This window comes from Saccopteryx leptura, chromosome 1, assembly GCF_036850995.1.
Source record: "Saccopteryx leptura isolate mSacLep1 chromosome 1, mSacLep1_pri_phased_curated, whole genome shotgun sequence".
Lineage (NCBI taxonomy): Eukaryota > Metazoa > Chordata > Mammalia > Chiroptera > Emballonuridae > Saccopteryx > Saccopteryx leptura.
The window spans coordinates 8,452,416-8,458,478 of NC_089503.1; positions in this window are offsets into that span (position 1 = coordinate 8,452,416).

Consider the following 6,063-nt stretch of genomic DNA (forward strand, 5'->3'; position numbering starts at 1 on the left):
GACAGACTGGCAGGCCTGCCACTGCGAGTGAGGTCCGTGCCCAGTCACTCAGCTCTGCAGCTGCCACCTCCTACAGGGTGTCTGCAAACGGCCGATGACCCTGTCCTTGTGCCCGGTGGGGCTGAGCAGTGGTTTGAGGAGGGTGGGGTGAAGAAGCTGGGAGGACCTCTGACTGCAAAGCCAGGCTGCCTGCCCTGGGGCAGGGGAGGAGGTGCCTACCTGCCTTGTACCATCTTCACAGCATCTCCCCAGCCCGGGCCCTGCCCTTGCCGGGGACAGACAGGTGGGCGCCCATGGGCTTGGGCACTGGGAGGGGTTGACAGGACTTTGTGCTAGCCCAGGGGGGTTAGAGACAGTGAAGCTGGTACTTGGACCAAGCAGACAGACCAGCAACAAAAATACAATTACTAAGGGTGGAGCCAGCCGAGTCACAGGTGGAGGAAGGGGTACTGTTTGTACCGGCAGAGGAAAGGGAGACAAACTGGGAGCTGATGCCCCGATAGGTATGGGCTTTGTGTAATCCGGGTGGAGCACACTTCAGGCAAACTTGTGGCAAAACAGTATGTGAAGGCGCCCGTGGGTCTGAGAGCCAGGTGTGTGCAACAGGCCTGGGTGGCGGGTGTCTGGTCTGACAGCCCTTCTGGCACCACTCGGACCAATGGCCTTGTGTGGGGCTTACCCTGACCCTCACGACCCAGGGCGGCGGTGGTTTCCCCAGCTCACAGCGGAGAACTCGAGACTCAGCAGGGCTTGAAGAGCAGGAGTTGTATGGATGAGATTCAAACCTCACCTGAGGGACTCCAGGGTGTGAGCCCCAGGAGTCTCTAATCCAAAGTCCCCTTTCAGAGAGAAAACAAAGCTTATATCTCAACCCCCCACCCCACCACAATTGGCAGCTTTAGACTCAGACCTGAGAAACCCACACGGAAGATTGAATAGATTAAATGCATCACTGTGGCCATGGCGTCTTGGCATAGCCCTCACTGTCCAGAGGTCACCCAGGACGTGCGGCACACTTGCTCAAGCTGTTAGAGTGCAGAAAACGCAGAGCTTGGTGGCTGGGAGGGGGGCAGCCAAAGCTGGGCGATCCATGGTGGGAGCCTGCTTCCTCGGCCAACATAGCTCCATGGTACTGACTGTGTGTTTTGAGAAGTGAGGACAATAAGAAGAAGGATGCGGCCAGGATTCTTTAAAGCCCCGGAAGTGCAGTCAAGAAAGGTGGGGATAACCTCAGTGTGAAACAGCTGAGAGCATCCGGTCTGGGGACAGACACTCCTGCTTCTTACCTAGCTTCTGCCCGAGCTGATCATGTGATTACATCAAAGTGCAAAGAGTGTTAATAAATTGCAACTAATAATGCTTACCTGACCAGGAAAGAGGGAAAAAGAAAGAAAACGCAGAACTTAGGAATTTTCACGGGATGTAAGAAAAGAGCTGCCTGGCCGGCTGGGCCCGATTTCTAGGGCTTTCCTATCCCCCCACCCAGGACGGAGTGGCTGCCCCAGGAAGGTAGCTGATGATGGGCAGAGGGGACTCGAAAGAGGGGCTAAGAGCAGGTGGCTGCATCCTGCTGGCCTGGAGCTCAGGCCCCTGGTTTGAGTTTTTCAGATTGGGGGGCTTCTCCCAGTTGTGATGGGGGTTCAGGAAGGGCCAGTGTGTGGACAAAGGTGTAGCCACCCTGTGGGGGGGTGCAGCAGCCACTCATCACCCCCTCCCCAGGTCCCTAGCTGACCAGCATCCCCAAAGGCCCCGCTCTTCAGGGGCTGGTCAGGCACTGGAAGGCTGAGCCCGTTGCACCCAGAGCTCCTCTAGTAAGAGGACTTCGGGGCCAACTGCCCACATGGTACCTCAGAGTCCAGGACCCAGGAAGCAGGGGACCCCACGTGGCAGCTCTGTTATCACAAGTGGGTCCTTATGAGATCTCATCATTTTTTTATTTATTTTATTTAATGATTTTAGAAAGAGACGGAAGAGAGAGAGAAAGAGAGAAAGGGGGGAGAACAGGAAGCATCAAGTCATAGTAGTTCATATATGTGCCTTGACTGGGGAAGCCCAGGGTTTCAAACTGGCGACCTCAGTGTTCCAGGTCAATCAATGCTCTATCTACTGTGCCACCACAGGTCAGGCATGAGAGCTCGTCAAAACAAACATTTCTGTTTGTTAAGAAAGTTATCATGAATCTGACCCCTTGTCCTATTCTTTTTTTTTTTTTTTTTTTTCTGAAGCTGGAAAGGGGGAGAGACAGACAGACTCCCACATGCGCCCGACCGGGATCCACCCAGCACGCCCACCAGGGGTGATGCTCTTGCCCACCAGGGGGCGATGCTCTGCCCCTCCGGGGCGGCGCTCTGCTGCGACCAGAGCCACTCTAGCGCCTGGGGCAGAGGCCAAGGAGCCATCCCCAGCGCCCGGGCCATCTTTGCTCCAATGGAGCCTTGGCTGCGGGAGGGGAAGAGAGAGACAGAGAGGAAGGGGGGGGGGGGGAGTGGAGAAGCAAATGGGCGCTTCTCCTATGTGCCCTGGCCGGGAATCGAACCCGGGTCCCCCCGCACACCAGGCCGATGCTCTACCGCTGAGCCAACTGGCCAGGGCCCCTTGTCCTATTTTTATCTTAAATGAGGTGGTCACAGAACTTGCCTAAGGCTGCCAGGCTGTGACAGGGTTAGGACACCCAGCCACCAGCTCTGCCCCTCATTTTGAAGCCCGTAGAGGGCAGGCCTCAGGCAGACAGGTAGGGGCTGGATCCCAGGTCTGCTGCTCCCGGGACTGCTGCTGCTTTCTCCCTCCCGAATGCAGACGGGAACGCCTGCTTCCCAGAGTCAGGGTCCCTGGGGCGCCTGGGTGGCCACCTTTGCTGAGCGCTCAGTGCGGTTGGTCAGGGGGGGGGTAAGGGTCGGTTTGGGGAGTCCAGCACCCCACCCAACTCCCAGAACAAAGCAGATAGGACCCACCCTTCCCTAAAGCAGCTCACAGACTTGGTGGCGCCCAGGGGCCAGAGGGGTGGTGGCTGAGGGGCTGGGGGCTGGCTTCCTGTGTGCCCAGAAGGATTGTTAATTATGAAACCATGTGGGGCTGCGGCCTCTGTGGAGAGAGCGTGTGAGCCCCTATGGCCTGTCGGAGCAGCACAGGGAAGGTTTTTGGGAAAAAAGCCAGGATGATGAAATCACCATATGTCCACTCATTTGGAGCTTTGGACTTTTCAAAGGACACACCCCTGGTGTGCTGGTGTGGGCGGGGAGTTGGAGTGTGGGGCTGCCAAGGACTAACTGGGGGAGTGGGGACCCTCAACCCCATTATTTTCAGCAGCCCCTCCCCCACATACACACATTTGAGTAAAACCTGGATCCTGAGCAGCAATGCAGCCCCCACCCTCCCACCACACACTCTTCCCAGAGACAGGTCAGCAACTGCTGGTGGCCATCCCAGGGACCACGTGCCCCTCCCGCCCGATCTGGGCCAGTTCTCCATTGCGCTCCCACAGCAGCCCAGAGAGAGAGGAAGTGACTTGCCCAAGGCCACAGCCTGGTCAACAGTATGACCCCACAGCCAGCCTCTCCTTGTTCCCTGGCTCCCTGGGGCAGGAGTGGGGACACTGTGCTTCCAGTGTGGCCCAGGGCCGGGCAGCAGGCCATTGCAAGCAGCTCCGCCGGACAGTCTGCTCAGAGTGTTTCCTGAGGCAGGGCTGGGAAAGGTTCGCTCTCTGCCACCGGGGAAGGGGAGCCATAAGCCCCGCAGGGAAGGCCTAAAATGTGGCTGGGAATGTGACAACTTCCCAATCCTGCCTGTGTCTGAGCCACTGCAAGACTCAGAGACCTACTCTCCGGGGGTCAGAAAGGCTGAGTTCCTTGCTACACTCTTGCACTGGGCTCTTGCCTCCCATCTTTGGGGATCCCCTTATCTGAACCATCCTCTTTCGCTGGGCCTGGGTGGTTGAACTGACAGTTTCTGTTTTCACATCTTCCAAGGCCCTTCGCAGAAGCCTACATCAAGTCCATCACTGTCTGGCCTTTTCCGGTCCCTTGCCACTAGCGTCTGGGGCCACATACTGTCCTTCTACTGCCAGGCACTGGCCTAGGCCTGGAACCTGGAGAAGCTGGAGGCTGGCACCGCCCACGTCCCCAGCCTCAAGGTATTAAGGGATGTAATAACTCCCTCCTCTGGCAGGGCCCTTGTGAAGATAGTAGATCTGTAGTCACTTTGAAATGCTAAGGACCACAGGAATGAAGCTATAATCACCATGATTAGCTATCCCCAGGGCTCTGTAAGAGCTAGTAGTGCCACTAACTCAATAACAAAGGGGGCAGGAAGGGGAAGGGTATAGGAGAGCAGGTGCCCCTGCACCTTGGTGGGACTCCAGGAAGCAGTGACTAGGGGGTCTGAAAGGAGGTGATAGGAAGGGCTTGTGCTCAACTCCCTGGGCCAGGGTCTCCACATGCCTCCCTGGGGCGAGGCCCATGCAGCCCTGGTGGTCTGGCTCACATAAGATCAGAGCCCAGACCTGCTGGGGCAAAGCTGGGGCAAAGCCGGGTCAAGTGCAGGACCCATTTCCGAGGGCAGGGCTGGAGGACTGGCTGCTCACTGAGCCTGGAACAGGGGTTCAGGGACAGACTGAGTCTTGAGGGGCTTTCTGACCTTGGAGCTGCGAAGGAGAGGGCAGGGAGCCAACCTTCTTTTACAGGCGAAGAAAACTGAGGCTTGGAACAGGATGTAACAAAAATAAATACAGGATTAAATAGAATCAAGTACGAGATGGAATGCCCCTCATAGACATTGGTGGTCCCCCCCACCCGCTGTTATTTAAAAAGAGTTTTTATTTATTGGTTTGAGAAAGAGAAGGAAAGGAGAGAGGGGGAGAGAGAGAGAGGGAGAGAGAGAGATCATTTGTTGTTCCACTTATTTATGCATTCATTGGTTGATCCTTGTATGTGCCCCACCAGGGATCCAACTCCCAACCTTGATGTATCAGGATGATGCTCTAACCAACTAAGCAACCTGGCCAGGGCTCCCTTTGCTATTCTATGTGGAGATGCGGTCTGAAGGGCTGGTGGATGGACCTGTCTTGAGAATTTGGTATTCAGAGAGGCAAAATGACTTGCCTGAGGTCACGCAGGAAAGGAGCCAGGACCCACATGCCTCACCAGCTGGTCCTTGATGGCTGATCCCTGGGGGATGGGGATCAGGGTGTCCAAGGGGCAGTGAGGCATGGCTCATTTTTCCACTCAGGAGCCTTTCCCTGCCCCATAGTTGCCCATGAGATGGGAACTTGGCCCTTTCCAGAACACCTGGCCCTCTCCTGGTCTCTGGCGCCCCCTTGTGGCCTCCCAGGGCGCAAACTCTTCTGTAGCCCAATCCCTGCCCCGCCCCCCAAAAGAGGTCCCAGAGTTCTACAGGTGAGTACCTGGAGGGCTCATCCAAACAATCCCAACCCTCCTCCCAGAAGACACAGAAGCAGTCAGATTTGAATCCCGGCTCCCTTCCCCCACCAGATTTGGGTCCCTAGACAGTCTGTCCTCGTTTTCCCATTTCACACACTGCGGACAGATCTCAAAGGTGATCAAAAGGGAGAGACTCGTGGGGAAGCCCCGGGGTCGCTAGGGATGCTCAGTTCAGTTCCAAGGACACGCACAGAGTGCCTCCTCCACCAACGCTGGCAACCTGACCCTGTCGAGGGGGTCTCCGCCTGAGGAAGGAGGCACACTCCCAAAGAGAGCTTTGTTAATGAAAGATTTTGTTATCTAAATCAACTAAAAACCCCACCCTTTGATCCCTCCTCTTGGACAGATCCACAGTCCTATGGCGTCTGGTCTAGCCCAGCTGGAGACAGCTGGACAAGTCAGAAATAGTACCAGACAGAGCCAACCCCTCCCTCCTCTGACCTCCTCCAACCCAGTCCGGACTTCTCCTTGGCCTTTAAATTCCAGGCCGGCCATAGGCCCTGCTCTCGCCTAGGCTTTAAGAGCCTAAGGTGGAGTTACCAACTCAGCCCCACTGCAGGATCTAGCTGCAAGGCACCCTCCTCCTCAGCCCCTCAATTTATCTTTGTCCTTTCAAAGTCTCAGTGTG